Raw genomic sequence first — 18,535 nt, 5'->3', positions numbered from 1 at the left:
TGGAGACAGTTATGTTAAAATTAAAGATTTAAATAACAGTTCAAGGTAACAATAGAAGGAATATCATAAGGCAGCATATGATTAATTACCAGCTGAATTGTATACAATCCGTTACTATTGGAATTCAGGAGAGAGAGACTGATCATTGTGACCATATTGTGAATCAAATGAGAAAGATTTCGAGAGGGACAGGAAAGGAAGGGCATTCATTGCAGGTGGATGGAATAGCATGAGTAAAAATAAGATGGGAAGGCAGGTGTTTGGGGGGAACAATGAGTTAACCAGTTTGGAGAGTGGGTTTTTGGAGGCGAGGAGTCTGAGATGAGGTAAATGGTAAGTCAGACAGCCATGCAGGAACAGGTTGAGTTTAATTATCTAACCTGTGCTTGGTCCCTGAGGCAGATGGCTTGCCAACAAACTTGCATGAATTACCTTCTATTAGAATTTTTAAAAAGGGGTAAGTTCCAGGTTGATTCACTGAACATCTTGGGCTCACAATCCGTGCCTGTCTTTTAATAGCAAGTGGTGGCAAATGGAAGCGGTACCTGTGCTTTGTCTCCATAGCAGCAACTCAGAAAAGCCTTGATGGCATCCAGCTGAGACAGACCGAACCATTGTCATCCCCCCCCACCCCCCGCAAGATGAGGAGGCCATAAAGAGAAGCGTGGCTGTCATTTCAAGAGACTGCCGGGATCAGGGAGCCGGGGGTCCTGAGGCCCAGTGGCAAGAAGGACTCAGTGTATCGTTGATGGCTAGTGGGATGCACTTCCTTCACCCTCTCCCAGCTCAAAGCCAAAGAGAACTTGGCACGAGGGAGAAGCGTCCCAGAACGTTCAGAAAAAGACCTCAAGAAATCACTACAGATGTGGAATCTAATTCAGTCCCCCCAAACTTCCTACCTGCCACTTAATCTCTTTAAATTCTGTCTGCTCATCTATAAAAGAGAGATAACAGTATTACCTACTGCATCCATAGGGTTGTTTTGAGAATTTGGTGAGTTCTGCACAAACAAGGTTTACAGAGCGGCTTATAAAAGTTCTCAGTAACTGTTAGGGACTGTTATTCTAGCTGATGTTTTGTTATTCTATCCTTCCCAGCTTTCTCATATGTTTGCTTGTCACAAAGCACATAACAGAGTAGCAGGTGGTAAAATTATTGTTTTCTCTTAGATTTAGTTCATTTTTAAAGGCTTGGAATGACCCACAAGAGCTTTGACACTTGAATGTCTCTGGGTTTTAGAATGTCAGAAAACATTTCTCCCCACTTCTCTGATCCCTCCCTTCTTCTTTCCTTTCTTCAGCAAATACATTTTGGTGCTATCTCTGGGGCAGGCACTTTGTTCGACATTTCTAGCATTTCTGGGCTCTGGACATGAAGGCCTAAACAAGGCTGACAATGCATTCTTGGTTTCTGCGGGGGGGGGGCAGTAAATGATCACACGCAGGTGTGAATTAAGAGAAAGTTCTCTCAGCAGATAGAAAAAGATTTCACTTTAAGAAGGAAGAAGACGAAAATATGTGGCAAATGTGTACAGTTTGGAAGTGAATTCCAGTTGTGTGTCTGGAGCGGCAGGGGGGCAGCTGCGGGAGTCCAGGGGCGGCTGGCTGGCAGGCAGGCAGCACAGGGCTTGGGACCAAGGCCCCCTGACGCAGGGCAGACATGTAGGCAGCAAACAGCACCTCAGTGCCGCAGCCAGGGACCTCATTTCTGCACCTGGTCTGGCCTCTCAACCCCATGGGCTCCTAAGTTTTAGGGGGGAGGGTGCTGTAATGGCAATGGGGCCCATCTGCTTCTAATTATTATTCTATGGTATTATGGGCACGACTCCTATTTAGTGTATTCTGACTGGCAACAATGTGCTAAGTGTTCTGCAGACCACAGGATTAAGCATGGCTGTTGGCTGTGATGCAGTGGGCTGAAATCTTAGTTCTATAGACACAAGATCCTCAGAGGGCAAAGAGAAGGCTCGAAAGGCCCAAGGGTAAACAGCAGGATGGTAGCAACTGAGTCTAGGACTGAGTGGCCTTGGCCTCGGGCTCTGTCCAGAGGTCCCTCTCTCAGGGTGCCCTGAAGGACACTGATTTCTCACACCTCAGGAAAGTCCTCTCGCATGAGTGAACATCCAGAAGTTACCCAAAAGATTTTAAGGAGTTAATATGTTTCAGATAGCCAGGCTGGGCAGACTGCAGGGAGAAGGGACCCCACAACAAATCATGACCAATAATAACTGGAACTATCGCCTTCCCTATTTTGCTAATAAGCAAGTGACTGGGAGGCTAACAGCTGACATGAACTCGGTTCAGACTTCCTTGGCATTTTTGGCATTTCAAATTAGCAACAAGTGTCATCTAATATATTAAATGGTAGGAATTCCAGAGGAACCAAGTCATTGCTCTCCAAATAGATGGAGAGAGGATGTAGTGAGGGGTCAGAAGTGGAGAGGACAGGCACAGGAAACCTTTGTGGTGTCATTTCTGTCCCAGAACAGGATGCCGGAAGGAGAGGGGTCAAAGCAAAGGGAAGTCTAGCATCACAGTACAGAACGTTATCAGGACTGATTGGATTTTAATTGTTTCATTCTTTAGGGCAAGTGCTGCGTGATCACTTAGCCATTGAATCTCTATTGTGTTAAATTTTTTAAAGTTTATTTTTAATTTAGCGTCAATAAATGGAAAGGTTGAACAAACAAAGGTAGATGTGGGGGTGAAGTTGAGGAGGGGCTTGGTAAAGTAAACGATCCAAAACAGCTACAAAAACTGAGGGACTTTTCGGTAGGGCTCTCTCAAGCGAATTCTCCCACTGGACATCTGGCTTATAACTCAGAGCCGCAGTTTCTGGATTTGGCCCTACTCAGATTCTCTGGGCCTCCAGTCTCACCAAGTCATCTTGCCCAGAGGAGCTTATTTAATAAGCTCTACCCACTCTCTGGTGGTACATAAAGAGGAAGGACCTTTCAGTCAGCCAAAAGGAGGGAGTTGAAACTCCCAGCATTCTCTGGACTGCCTGAAATTCCCCTCACCACTGATTCTTAGCACCAAGGGACAATTGATAGCGTCACCCCTCAAATCTACGAAGAAACCACAGAATGATACACCCCTTTAGAAAATGAATTTCCCATGGAAGATCCCAGTCTATATAGACTAGGCAGAAAGAGCTTATGGTTCAGACAATACCACCCAGAATCCTGTGACCCCATGTGCAAGAGTGCTGGGGATTAGAAAGAACAGTTCACAAATGTGTCCTTGGAAAATGGAAAGTTCTCAGAACCTGAAAGTGTTCTCCTCGGTTAATGCAGCAGAGTGTTCCAAATTCTTCCAGTAGCTCCCAAACTCAGTCTGAGGAGTTCAGGGGTGTACCCACCTACCATTGTTCTGACTGTTTGCATTTGAGTTGTTGAACTTTAGTCCAGAGAACCTACTCTAAACCACCCTCCACTCCCTCATGGAGCACGGGAAACTCCACCTCAGGCCTATCCTGTCCTCACTTTCTCCCATTACTTCCGGACTATGTTGAGAGCAGGACAACAAAGAGTTGAGTGTAGTTATGACACAAGATGGGACATGATGGACTCGATGTATTTGTTGGGACCCTCACCTCCTCCTTTGGGAAAACAGATCTAACCATTCAGCCCCAGAAGCGAGCATGGCCATTTTCTGAATATAAGAAAGATAAAGATATCTAGACTATCTTTGGAAAATTCATCTATTGCATCCTCAACTTTCAGATTGGTTGATGGCAAAGATTTGAGAAGGGAAAATGTCATTTATTCATTCAGCAAATACTTGTTGGATACCTTCTGAGGGCCAGGCACCCTGTTAGATTCTGGGAATATAAAAATCAACAAGACAGACATTTGTCAGCCCCTATAGATAAAACACAATAAACCAAAAGAATAATTACAAATTGTGATAAGTGTCATGAAGGTAACCAGCAAGGGACTGAGGTGTGGGGAGGTAATCCTTTAGCTAGGTGGTCATGTCCTTTTTGAAGAGGTGACATTTAAGTTGAAAAGGATGAAAAAGAATGTTCTAGGCAAAAAGAAGGGAGGGATGGGAGAGAGCATTGCAGGGAGAGCAAACAGCATTACCACTGCCTTGAGGTGAGGAAGAGCATGTGTTTTAGGAACTGAATGAAAGAAACCCAGGGGAAGAGGAACAGGGGTCAGATGAAGGATGGATTTAAAAGCCAGAGTGGGAAGTTCAAGTTTTTATTCTTAAGACGGTGGGAAGCTACTGGAGAGTTGTGATTAGGACTTATTAAATGCATGAAGGGGAGTGATGTGATACAATTAATATCTCTTCATTTGTGCTTCTTTGTTGAGAATAGATTGGAGGAGTGAGAGGAGAAGCAGATAAACCAGATGGAAGTATCCAGGTGATGGGAATGGGAGCCTAGACTAGTACTTGGCAGTGGATTGGAGACAAGTGATATAACTGGTTTAAATCAACCAGGTGCTTGATCCAAATAATGCCAAATTCATTTTACTGTCATCTCTTCACATATTACATTCAAATCATTACTGCATAAAACCACATGGAAAAGTTAGAATAAATAATTAAGGGATAAAATTTGATAAAACAGTAAAATTCTCTATCAATTGGATTTCCAAATATATCCTGAAATCCATCAAGAATTTTTGCAGATTAATTTTGTATGTAGAAATATCTCCGGACTGAAACGACCAGTATTTGTCTTTGGGGAGGTGCTGCTTCAGTCAAAGTGGTCAACAGGCTACGCAAGAATCTGAGGGTTAAGTTGACCAAATGTGGAGAAAATCTGGAGCCCTGATATAGACATCTTTCCAAAATGTTACTAGTTTGATTACAAATTGATTTACAAATGACATTGTGTAGTATGGTAGTTTAAAAGAATCATCATTTTTAAAACATCTGCCAAATTTTAAATGATATTTTTCATGAACGTACAAAGACAGTTTCATCTGTGATCATAAAATTGTCCAATTCACATATCCTGATGCAGACCGGGGCACCTGTTGGACTGCACCTGACCTTGGTTCTTGTGCTGTTTGCCCTTCTCTAGTTTGGCTTCTCTGTCACTAAGATATGCAGAATATTATTACAAAATGTTGTCACAGATCCTTCAGTGAATTTGAAAATATTACTGAAAATATTGAAGACTTTTATAAATATCTGTCATGATGTGTGCCTTGCCTGGGAAGGAAAGGTGTCTTTGATTAAAGTTTGAAACCCTTGATAAAATGGAACATAACACAAATCACACTTTTCTAAATTAGAAATTTTAAGATATAAGGATATCTACTGGTTTATGTTTCTAGACATTTTTTGATGTTATTCTTTCTTTGTTGAGATATCTGGACCAAAGCTTTAAGATAATGTATTTCAAGTTTACGGCTCCATGTTTTTTATGACCCTGTTGTATGTTTCCACTCATATCACCATCATCATGGCTAATGAAGTAACGACTCTTTTTTTGTTTTCAAAAAAACAAAAAACTTGTTTTTTCAGCTTTCATATAGAATAGTCTAGCACTTGTTAGCAACTAATTGGTTCTTCTTCCCCCTGAAACAGAATAATTGGTTCCATTATTCTTCATCTTTTTTGGTTAAAACATCCATCACAGGCAACTTTATAGGATGCTGACAAACCAATGAATTGTTTGCCTTTGGTCAGGTGGTCCACCCTTTGTCCAATGAGCTGAGGCCAGGATGTAGTAGAGAACCACGGCCAGAGAATGAGTAAAGAATCTCCCAGGGCAGCCTTGCTCAGGAGAGGTTATAGACATGAATCCTTAGAAGAGTTTGTGGTTGTGATAGGTGTTGGAAGTCTTGGTCCATGCCGAGGATGATCTAAGAATAGTTTATTGCAAAAGTATCTATTGCAAATAATCTGACACATGTGTTTTCATTGGCATATATGCTGAAGATAGCAGCACAATGAAGCTCCAAGAACTGAAAGGATTCAATGAATTAGTAATAAAAAGTTCAAACAAAAGATTTTTAGGACTGTCTTACAAATAATTTTAGGCAAAGTAGCCTTGAAATAAGTTCTGCTGATTAATAGAAGAAACCATTAAATATTGTTTCATGGAGAGATCTCTGGTCTGGGAATTGAGAGACATGATTGGTTTTGGCTCTGAGATTCTCCATGTGATCTTGGGAAAAGCCCTCCAGTTTTCTGGCCCCCAGTGTCTTCCCTAGTCTATAAAATAAGTGTCGTAATAGATTATTTCCACCACTGAACCATCTTTTATCTGAAATTTGAGTAACAGAGAATGAAAATTAGATAGCAGATGAGTTCATAGAAAAAAAGTTAAAGGGAAATTAACAGTTATTACGAAGTATTTATTATGATCTTCCATGTGATATATATATCACATCGGAGTCTCTGACAACAGACCCCCGATGGGGAGCTTGAACTCATGAACTGTAAGATCATGACCTGAGCCGAAGCCAGACACTTAATGGACTGAGCCATCTAGGCGCCCCTGTATGTATGTGTGTATATACATATATATGTGTATACACACACACACACACACACACACACATACATACATATATCTTCTCATTCTTCAAAAAAGCACTGTGAGTTGATCCACATTTTACAGAAGAAGACAGGAGGGAATTTAAGATACATTGACCCCAGCCATATAAATTGTAAACAATGGAGACAGCCCAAATTTATCTGGAATCCACCTCCTCCCCCAACAAATGCTTTCCATCATACCTAATCTTTTCTTAAATGCAGGGAGAAATGAATGCTTGTGGAAAGATAAGGCAGGTAAAAACAATGTTTTACAGAAAAGTAACGTTAGCATTTTTACTATAATGATATGGAGACTGGGTTGAGATTTTTGAAGTGTGACTCAGAATTTGAACCTTTGTACTGATTGTTTTCACTCAGATTTTATGAAATCTGTAGGTGTGTGGGTTAACGAGGAATGCTTCAGCACTTCCCTGGCCATGCATAAACATCTACATGCAAAACAGCAAGGAGCTCTCTGTTTATCACAGCTGCAGTCAAGCCAACAAAACTGTTTCTACCATTGAGGATAAAATGTGTACAACTCTCTCTCCCAAATAACATAGCATAAAATAAAATAAACCTCATGTGTGATTGCCATCCTTTTGGGTGACCTGCTCAAAGGCCGTATTTTTGTTAGGTTTCCTTTGAAATTTCTCAAAGGGTAGGGACACTAAAGGAGAGTCAGGTTCAAGGTTTTAAGTGTGAAAGTTGCTTTAAACAACCAATCAGCCAACCGACCAAATAAACAAAAACACCAGATTAAAGCAGCCTAAGAAGTGTTTGCCTCCTGTTTATAATATGCACCCCTTTGCGAACACAAGGCAAATAAGAACGCTAAGTGTGATGGAAATAAACCAACTGAGATATTTATATAGACCAGTGTTGTGCATCTTTTCAAAACCCTATCTCTTTTGGAAAAACCAAAATATTTGTCACAGCCTTATCTGCACATGAGGAGCTGCCACAAGGTGAAAATCAACACTGAAGGTTTTATTGAACTTGCTTTCCTAAATAAAAGTGTAGTTTCGATCCTTTTTCAAACTGCCCACAAATTTGGATATACTCTTTCCAGGAGGGCTTGCCCCTCTGCGTTGACAACAGAGATTGCTGGCAATCATGAAGTGCTTTAACCAAGTCATCATATTAGTTTTCTTACAACCCTGTGAAGTTGGGAAGTAGAATATATGTTGTCAAATTCATTTGAACACATGGAAACTGAGGCTCAGAAAAATACAATCACTTTCCCAAATGACCTGCTTGCACTAAGCAGTGCAGCCAGAACCTACTCACAGGTTAAGACTTTTTCCATTATGCTCTTACCACTCTGGCATACTGCATGGTTAACCAAAGCAAGGATTATGTGAGTGAAGGTGGCATTTGTTCTGGGAATGGGACTTTGTAGATGAGCACACTAAGGAATCTGATAATTCCTCTGATGCCAATATGCTACTTCTTTGAAGAATAATGGTCCATGTTTGCTTCCTTTCACTCTCAGAAAGTAAAAAAAAAAAAAACGAAAAACCAAAAATCACTGCAAAGATGACTGGGTAGTTCCCTGATGTGCTTCTGGGGCAGTCTATCTAGAATTTATCTGTGTGTTATTCTGAGACAAGGTTTATATGTGTATAAGTAAAGCTGAAGATTCACTGTGACCTAAGAGAGCTGGCAAAGGTGGGTCATGTGAAAATTCTATTTTTTGTTTGTTTGTGTTTTTAGTATTTCAAACACAAGCAGAGAAAACACCTTGCCCACTGGGGTAATCTCAGGGGACCTGATCATTTTTTCTGCCATGTTCATTCTCAGTTCTCCACCGATCTATGTACGAATGAGCTGTACCTGTACACCAAGATCTATCTCCATTCTGGAGTTAGTCCTGATCAGGGCAAAAGTTAACTTACAGTCCCAGTCTTCCAAATGGTAGGGTTTGGAATGAAAAAATTTTCCCAATAGGTTTGATTTTTGATAAGCCAGGGCAGACCAGCTGCCTTTGTTGCTGTGGGCCAACCTTAAAGGTTGGCTCCTGCTTCTTCCCGTGTCCATGCTATCATTGCTCTAGTCCTTGGAATACTCTACCCAGTCTTGCCTTTCTGGCATTTGAGCTATAAGCTTTTTGTTTGGGGCCAAGACCCTTCCCTTCACTCCCCTTCTTGCCTGAGTTGGTACAATTTTCCTACAATAGCACCACCTACTGGAAGGCATCTGTTCTAAGGGCATTGATAACACCTCAGAATCACCTGGCTCCAGGTCATCTATCCTCTGTCCTCCGTGCCCTTTGGCTCTCAAACTCCTGCTTGTCTTATGTTCAGCCCTTGACATTGATAATTAGCTGCACCACAGCTAAGCTTGAACCCTGTGCTGGATACTGTCGATTTGTTCTCATCAGAGGCAGCTTCTGTATGTGAGCTCATTTACCCAGTCCCCATCTGGCCGGGCACTAATATCCTGCTCCTAACAAGCCTGGATTGGGAGGGTCCGGCATGTCTTAGAACAACTGAAAGATTCTTATATTCTCAACCTCCCCCCCCCCCCGCAATCAAAAAAACCCAAACCCAATTAAAACAATATACCTCTTTCACCCTAAGTTTTGCCTACAATTCTACCTATCACAGTTTTTAACCTTTAAAGAAGAACTTACAAACGCAAGATCTAGTCTATAAAAGTGTTTGCTCTGGCCTACATAGTGTTTACATTTAAAAAAATTGTTTTTAGCATTTACAAATCAATTATGGATTTCTTGATTCTCTTGAAGATTGAAAGTTCAGGCACTACTGAGCCAACAGGTCCCTGGCTCCCATGGGCTGGAGCAGAGTAAAAGTGATTCCTTAGCAGGGACCATTAGGAGGGTCATGAGCTCTCTGGTTCCCACGAGGCCTCGCCTGTCTATTGTCTGCCTTCCATGTTGGCCCCCCTGTAGATATTTGGATTTGTTGCTGCTGCCCTACCTTCTTGCTATCTTTTCAATAATGCGATTTTTTCCTTCTTCCTCTCTCAACCCACCTAAATAGACACACTTCACCAACGTCAACCATTTTCACCTTATTTTTAGATGTCAATCTCTATGTAGGTATAAATAGCGGAATATAAAGCTGGAGGAAGAAGGAAAGGTGACAGAAAGAGAACGTGGTAACAGAAGTGGTAAGGATAGTAAAAACCACATCCCTGTCCTAAAGTATCTGTATACTGTTTGTGATCTTCACGGTATGTCCCACAAGCCAAATACTCGAGTTTTTGTGTAAGTCATTAGTCAAGATGATAACATATCAGACAGGCACAGACCACAGAGGTTTGAAGAAAGGATGCAAAGTACTTACTGTAGTCTTATCTACCCATGGCCAGAATTCCTTTAGATGTGAGATAATAGTTTCCAGGACCTGGTTTTGTTGACTCATCTTGTTTAAATAATAATTACTGATAAGCCTTAGGAGGTTAGAATTTAGAGATCATCTAGATCAGTGGTTCTCAACCCTGGCTACCTGTTAACACCACTCTGGGGAGCTTTAAAACAATCTGGATGCCTGCTCTGCATCCTAAAGGAGTTAAATCAGGATGTCTGAGAGTGGGACCAGGTACCAGCATTAAAAAAAAAAAAAAAAAAAAGCAAGCTTCTTGGATGATTTCAAAGCCTAGGCAAGTAGAAGCATTACTGATAAAAAAAAAAAATTATTGATCTAGATATTAGATCTTTCATGAAAGGACCTGAATTTACAGGTGAGGAATCTGAAGTCAGTGATTACCCAAGATTCCAGGCCCAAGAATGGAATAATTACCCAAGAATCCCAGTTTCCATACTTCCCATCCAGAATTCTCTACTTCACAAAGCTCCGCCATGTTCCGCCAACCGTGCAAGGTAGTAGAGAACCATTGTTACTCATTGAAGACACAGACACAGCGTTGAGTAAGCTCTGTCCCAAGACCACAAAGGAGAGAAAGGTAGAGGTGGCATTCTTTAGGGAAGCTTCTTCAGGGCATGGTCAGCACCAAATGGAAGGGGAGACTCCAAAGAGTGGGTAATTAACTGGTAAGATTCTCTATTGTGTCCATACAATGACTTTTAGTGCTGTGAGACCTGAAGAACTTGAAAGCTAATTGGTAATCGCCATGGTTATTAACAGAGAAACTAACAACTGGACAAGAAAATAATTAATATCACTTAATATCATTTTTGTCTAGAATGGGAGAATACATCAAGATTATTTCAATTAGAAATCTCTATTTCTTTAAAAAAATATTTTCATCCTATTTTAGACTTAGAGAAGAGTTGCAAAAATAACAGCTCCTATATACCTCTCCCCCAGCTCCCCTCATGTTAACATGACTACGGTGTAAATTTTAAAACCAGCACAATAGTATTGGTACAGTCCTGTTAATTAAACTATAGACTATATTTGGATTTCACCAGTTTTTTCCACTAATATCCTTTTTTTATTCAAGAATCCAATCCGGGATCCCACATTGCATTTAATTGTTACTTCTCCTTCATCTTCTCCAATCAGTGACAGTTCCTCTCAGTCTTTCTTTGTCTTTTATGACCTGATACTTTTGACAAGTATTTGTTAATATTGGAGAATGTTCCTCAGTTTGGGTCCATCTGATTTTTTCTCATGATTAGGATGAGTTTCCATATTTTTTGATAAGAATATCACAGAAATTACTTTGTACCTTTCTCAGTGCATCATATTGGGGGGTTCACATTATTAACGTGATTAGTAATCCTGGTTAATCTTGATTACTTGGTTAACATAAAATCTCAATTTCTGATGATTCAACTGAACAATTTAGTTAGAAAACTTCGTGAAGAGAAACTTATAAGTGGAACCTGATGCTTTGGTGGAAAAAATGACTATGTGGTATGATTTCAAGGAGGCTGAGATTGCTCTAGTCTCTCTCCTCTCCTCTCCTCCCACAACCAAATCCTTTCCTTGCATGGGCTATTGCCTAAAATTCTACCATTAGAATTTCATCCATTTAGCCTAGGCTTTGATTTCTATTAAAATACAGATGCTGTGGGAAGAATTCTAGGAACTGTATTCGCTGTCCCTGGGAACACTTTTTGGAGAGGAGATGAAGGAAAGGAACAGTAAAGCATTTTCTGTTTCATTTGGATATGGAGGCAGTGAGGTTGCTGAAAAGATCCTGAAAATATTTGCTATACAAGTGCCAAAGTGATCTCTCAGAAGTATGTGCCCGATCTCTGACTTTTTGTTCAAACCTTTTATTGGCTCCCGTTTCCCCCTGGGTGAACCTCTTTATGCTGTGCCTTGACTCCAGCTTCCCTTCATCTTTCCTATCCTTGCTCTCTCCAACCAGGGATCCAGAACTTTCAGTTCCCCGCTCTGGATTGTGGATTGTGCTTTCACCTCTGAGTTGTAACATATGCCATTGCCTTGCCTTGAAACATTCTTCCCCAGTCCTCTTCACTGGATTGACTCTTACGAACCCAGCAGGTCTTAACTTAGCTATTGTTATTGCTTGCGCCACCCTCCCCCCAGGCCTTCTACGAACTCTCTAATTAGGCATATTGCCCTTCTCTGACTTTGCCTAGTTTTCTGTACTTCCTCTTCATTGCAGTTTTCTCCAAACTTAAAGGTATCCCCCTCTAGACCGAGGGTTAGAACATTAGAGCCCAGGGGCCATATCTGGCCCCCTTCCTATGTTTTTAAATAAAGTTGATTGGGTCACAGTTATGCTCTTTATGTATTGTTTATGGCTGGTTTCATGCTATAAAGGCAGAGTCAAGAAGTCATGATAGAGATCCTATAGCCTGCAGAGCCTAAAATATTTATTATCTGGCAACTTAGGAAAAAGTTTGCCAACCCAGCTCTAGACTAGGCATTTGTCTAGAGCCTCCGCTCTAGTGTACCATAAGCAATATGTGCATTAATCTGTTCTTGAATTCATAGCTGTCATCACTCCAGGATCTAGCCCAGAGTAGATTTTCAGTAAATATTTGTTGAACAAAGACAAACCTCACGATACTCCTCCAGCCCCATTTTGTCTACATGCTACAGCCAATTAGAGTGGCTGACATAACAAAATTGAATGAATAAAAATGTCTTATTTTGTATTTGTTTCTGAGGAAGACTTTACCAGTAAAGAATATCTATAGCGTAGTCTTAGCTTTCTCTTATCACATATCACATCCCAAAGTAAAAAGAGAATGATTTCCGGTTCAATTGAACCCACAAACCTCATTAGAAAGATATTATAGTCACGTGGTCTAGCCATAGGTTAGACTGATACCGACCAGTCTTACCAATACTGGGATTTCTGTGGACTCAGTGGCACATCCCAGCCCAAGACAAATTAAAAAAATAATTTTGGATTCCCAGAGAATTTCCTCCTGGTGAAAATGCCAAACCTAACCAGATTAACTACTATTCGATAAGGTCACAGAGGAATTAAGATTTCCCATGCAAGTGAATAGCCAAAATTAAATTAAAAAAAAATTAGGAGGTGGACAGAGAGAAGCATGTTTATTCTGCTTGCTCTGATGACTTGGAAATGTACTTCACATTTACTGCAGGAGGCCCTAACATACACCTGCCTCTTCATGGGGGTTGTGGATTTTATTATTCCTCTGAATATGAAAATATAGACTTCGTTTTCAGACTCTTGACTTCCTCTGGGAGAGGGTTTAACATCAAAGCAACTATTTCTACAAACATTTAAAACATCTTTTCTCTTCCTGCTTTCCTTTCCTCTACTGCTTTGCTTTTGGAAATGCTAAACACACCCAGCTTTCCAGACTCTGATCGCCCAGCAATACTCCTTTTCCTTAGCAAGGACCACATTACTGCCATGATTTATGGCTGGTGAATAATTAGGAGGCTGTTGCTATGGTCTGGGGTTGAGATCAAAAGAACCATGTGTCAAAGTGAAGGGAGGGGTGGCTGGAGCAAAGGCAAAGGGTAGTGGTGTTTGTTTGTAATCCTAACCAGAGAGAAGCTGGGGCATCGCTTAATTGGGAAAAGGCTCAGCGTCTGAAGACAGCCATGAAAGCAGAGCCTGTTCTATGAAAAGAATCCGTGTGTTTTGCAAATCAACAACATTTAGTGATAGGTGAACCCCTAGGGGGTCTGGAGGCTGGACGGTTTGAATTAGTACTCAAAGGTTTGGAGAAAAATGTGAAATATATGAATGCTGAGTATAAAAAAAATTGCCCAAATGGGCTCGCTTATGAGATTTCTGGTATTTCCTTCTTCTGGTCAAGAGGAAATGCCAAGGGAAGGACTGCAGTATTTCAGTACTTCTGTATCTGTCATCCAATTTCCCAATGAATATCGATTCTCTGTTTCTCTTTGTCCCACCCCCTTCCTGCCCATGGAGAAGGAGACCCTGGGGGCAGAGAGATCCGGTGTCCAGGCCGGGCTGGGCTGGGGTGTACAGAGTTGCCAGGTACGGGGAGGGGAGGAAAACCAGCTCAGAGGCTTCTGAGGTTTCATCTGCTGTGTATTTATGACTCTCTATAAGTCACACAAGGAGCGATGGAAAAGGTGCTGGACAGGGTGTCCGGAAACCAGTTTTATAGTCCTGGCATGGCTTCTACCAAGCTGTGTGGCCTTGGGGAAATCCAGATTTCTGGACCTCAGTTTTCTTATCTGTCAAATGGGGTTGACTGACTTGGATGAACTCTAAGCTCCTATTCGTGTCCAAGATGCCAAGGTCAGACTCCCCTCCCTCGGCCCTTGAAATTGTAGTATGAACTCCTGATCTGAGCAGAGGTCCCCTTTGACTTTCAGCTCCTCTTGAGTCAGGGATGTTGAATCACTGTGCAACTGGGTGGGGGTTGTTTTTCAACGGAATCATCAGTTCTGCAAAGAAAGCCTGCAGAGCCAAACACGTCCAGCGTGCACGTTGCACGCACTGAACCCAAAGGAGCCTGTCGGCGTTCACAAAGTGAACGTAGAGCAACTGCAGACCTCGTTCACCTTGTAAAAGCACAGGCATCCGGGGACGAGATGGGGAACAGGGCTGCAGAGAGTAAAAGTCCATTCACGATGCTTGAGGGAAACCCACGGTGCAGTAGAGAGGGCGGCTGCAGTCCTGGGGTGGGTTTTCCGGCACTCAGACCCACGTTGCCAGGTGAAGTAGAGTCACAGATGACACTGGAGAAGCGGGGACCCTTTAGAAGTCGTGTGTGTGTGTGTGTGTGTGTGTGTGCGCGCGCGCGTGTGTGTTCTGTGACTGAGCCCTGTAGGCTCTGGCTTCTGGGGCCTCAGCTCTTCCCACATGACCTGTATACCATGCTGCCACCTAGTGTGGACTCAGGAACTTCATGATGTGCTGAAGAGATGCTGATGAACATAGAGAACCCAGGGCAGGAGTTCCCACTGGAAGCGACACCACTCCTGTTAAGTGGTGGCAGCACCATGGCCGCCTTTCTCCTCATGACAGCCCCACTTCTGGTTATAGACATGGTCGGTTCTCCCACTTGCCTCCTCACCACTTACGACAGAATCCTGAAGTCCACGCGAAGCTTCCAGCTTTACCGCGCTCGCCATCCATACTCAGGCACTCTCCCTCTAAGAAGCGGAAGGTTGAAATCAGAGGTGGTGAGAAAGGAAGAGAGCTTGGTGGAGGGTCAGAGGAAGAACACACAGGTCATCACTCACTATGCTGCTCTTCGGCAGGGGAAGGTGTGAACCTCGAAAAGTTTACTTCGCCAATTATGCCAGGGAGTTGCCTCGCGAAGTTCACCATGAAATTGGTGGAAGGTGGGTACCTCAGGATTGACATGAATATGTACCCCTGATGTCTCTTCAAATGTCTCTTCAAAACACGTGCCCACAATGGAAACGTATTCTTGATAAGGCACGGAATGGGTAGAATTATGCTAATCGAGGAAAACCTTACAGGGTGAGTAATTTAGTAACCTCTTTCTGAGCATAAGAGCCTATTTTAAAGTTCTAAATGGCACCATAAATGTAGTCAGGCATATATTTCCATACTGATACTGGATAATAAACACAGTCGGAGTCTAAAATACCTTGAGGGACACCCTGCTGTGCTTATTATCCTGTGCTTCCCTACTAATCACTAGAGCCTAAACTTTAATACTCATGGCTTTGTTTACCTAACGCTTCAAGTCCAACACATTGTGCTTCTTTAGCTTTCCTGGAAAGGCAACCACAAGCACGGAACTGTTGTCATTTTCCCCCCTGAACGCTGCCTTTGAGATCTTCTGTTATAATCAAAGTCCATAGTTTTAAAATGGAGGCGTTGCTTCAAAACTTTTTCAAAACTTTATTATACTCACATGGATACTGAGGCAGAGATAAGTCTTAAATTGCTACCCACAAACTTTACTGCAAAACTAAAACTATTTATGTTGTTAGAAACTCTCTCATGGCCCCTTTGACTGACTTTATAAGCAGCCAATGTCAGAGTTCTAAAACTTTGAAATAATAAGTTTATATTACTCAAATACTGGTATATACATCAGTATATGCGTATATGTGTATATGTTCATTTCCTCAAAAGCATCTAGTGGTGAGAATTTTAAAGAACACCCTGCCATCTCTACCCCTTTTTATCTGGAGTGATTTTTTCTTAGAAATGCTGATGGATCCCATCTTAGCCTCATTCTGCAAATCCTATTGCTGGTGATCTGTCTTACTCTTTGTTGTGCTTTTGAACACTTTTAATACATTTTATCAAACTGTCTTCCAAAAAAGCCTTGACCTATTTGCATTCTTTTTTTTAATTGTAATATATTTAAGATGTACGGCTAGATGATTTGATAGATGTATAAATTGTGAAATAATCACTACACTCAAGCCAATTAACATATCCATTGCCTCACATAGTTACCGTGTGTGTGTGTGTGTGTGTGTGTGTGTGTGTGTGGTAAAAACACTCAGAATCTACCTTCTCAGCAAACTTCGAGTATACAGTATGACATGGTTACCTGTAGTCACCATGCCATACGTTAGGATCTCCAGGACTTATTTGCCTTGCACAATTGAAACTTTGTACCCCTTGGCCAACATCTTCCCCTTCCCCAGGCCCCAAGGATCTGGTAACCACTATCCTACTTTCTGTTTCTATGGGTTTGACTAATTTATTTTCCACATGTAAGTGTGATTGCCCTTACTTTAACTCTCTGAGAAATGGGGGAAGTTGGGAGAAAATAGTAAGTGTACAACTCTCAGAGAACAGTGACCACATGTGCAATCCCATGCTTAAATGCAAATCTCGACCTTTCTGGAAGAGAACTAAAAGTTTTGACGATACTCAAAGGTGTGAGGAGGGGACAGGGAGAAGAGGAGGGGACAGGACCATAGGGTAGGGACCATAGTCCACTCATACTCCATCTCAATGATCTTACTCCATGTCACATGGGAGAGACGTGTTCTCCAATTCAGGACATTTTAGTGGTTTATGGATCCCTAAACCCACACATAGGATATCTTCCACAATTCCTTTGGAGAAGAATGTTTTCCTCCTTCCCTGCATTGAAGGAGCTGTGTCCAGAGCAGATATCTGGTGATAGGCTGTGTGTTAGGTATATGGGGACAAAGGTAAGAAAAATCTCCGTGACTGTGAACCCAGAGAATGAAGATGACCGAGCAGTGTGTTTAATTTCAACAACTCTGAAGACAGACTATCTGGGTTTGAGCCTGAGCTTTCCCCCTTACTAATTGTGTGACCCTGAGTAAGTTGTTACCACATTTTGCCTCCATTTGCTCATTTTAAAGAATAGTGATAATGATACCTACTCACGGGATTGTTGTAGTGGTTAAACGAATTAGTAGGTGGAAAGTGCATCGAAAGTGTCTTGCACATAGTAATCGGTCAATACACATTAGCAATTATTATGTCATTGTTCAAATTAGTGGGAAAATGGGGTCTGGCTGCTCTTAAGGTAACAAAAGATAAGACAAAACACTCAATTTTTTTCACCATATTCATATTCAGAGGTTGGTAGATCATCTAAGTTATATAGCAATCAGTTTTCCTTTGGGCCGATTGGGAGATACAAAGGCCCAGAGCTGGCTCCATAATGTGCAAAGCTCCATGTAGAATACAAAATGTGACCTTCCCAAAACTTATTAAGAATTTCAAGATGACAGGGCACCTGAACAGCTCGGTTAGTTAAGCGTCCGACTCTTCAGTTCAGGTCATGATGTCACAGTTTGTGAATTTGAGCCCCATGTCGGACTCTGTGCTGACAGTGCAGAGCCTGCTTGGGATTCTCTGTCTCGCTCTCTTCCCCTCCCCTGCTTTCACTCTCTCTCTCTCTCAAAATAAATAAGCATTAAAAAAAAGAATTTCAAGATGAAAACAGTAAAACATTAAATGGAGTGTGGGGGCCCTTCTAAGCATGTGGCCCTGTGTGACCACACAGGTTACCTGCCTATGAGGCTGGCCCTGCAAAAGGCCACATGGTACATGGTCTCTGGGCCCAAAGAGCTTGCCCTCTAACCCGCAGCTTCTGTGGGATCTTTTCCTTTTCATTCAATTCCTATTGTTTTACCCTTTCACGATAGTGTTGTGGTGATTGAATCCGTGGTTCAAAACACAAGCTTCTTGGAAATCATCTAAGAGCATTCAGACCCTCTGTCTCTATTTTCCCACATTCCCCACACTGTTCAATTTACTGCAGTTGGGCTCCTACCCCCTCAAATACCCCTCCCACTCAACCAACACAATCATTTACTCTGAATGTTTTTTGGATGGAGTACCCAGCTACTTAATTTTCTCTTTACAGTACGTGTCATACTTAAACTGTATTTATCAATCATGGCTTGACACTGATAACATTATCCTAAAATTCTCTCTGAGTTCAGAAATACCACTCCAGGGTTGTGTCTCTCTCTCTTTTTCCACTTCCTATAGATCTTCTGCCTGTTACTCAAAGTTTGATAATCCCTATGGATTTATTTGTGACCTTTGGTTCTGTTTTCATTCTTTCTCTGAACGTATTCTTTGATGATCACATTCATTATGATGGCTTTGACCACCATGAAATAACATCAACTCTCAAATAAATATATTTACCCCCTTCTCTGCTGATACAGACTTATATT

The 18,535-nt window shown here is 41.8% G+C and overlaps 1 long non-coding RNA gene across 3 annotated transcripts in view; it reads left to right on the top strand.

Annotated features, from left to right (window-relative positions):
* The first annotated feature begins 10,336 nt into the window (after positions 1-10,336).
* Positions 10,337-18,535, top strand: part of LOC122232669 — a 41,996-nt gene continuing 33,797 nt past the window's right edge. For all 3 annotated transcript variants that reach the window (XR_006210050.1, XR_006210048.1, XR_006210049.1), the window contains exon 1: positions 10,337-10,524. This is a non-coding gene — a long non-coding RNA (uncharacterized LOC122232669). The remainder of the gene's footprint in view (positions 10,525-18,535) is intronic.

Source organism: Panthera tigris, chromosome D3 (assembly GCF_018350195.1).
Source record: "Panthera tigris isolate Pti1 chromosome D3, P.tigris_Pti1_mat1.1, whole genome shotgun sequence".
NCBI classification, from domain to species: Eukaryota; Metazoa; Chordata; class Mammalia; order Carnivora; family Felidae; genus Panthera; species Panthera tigris.
Note: the sequence above shows the minus strand (reverse complement) of the source record. Positions and strands in the feature narration are given on the sequence as shown.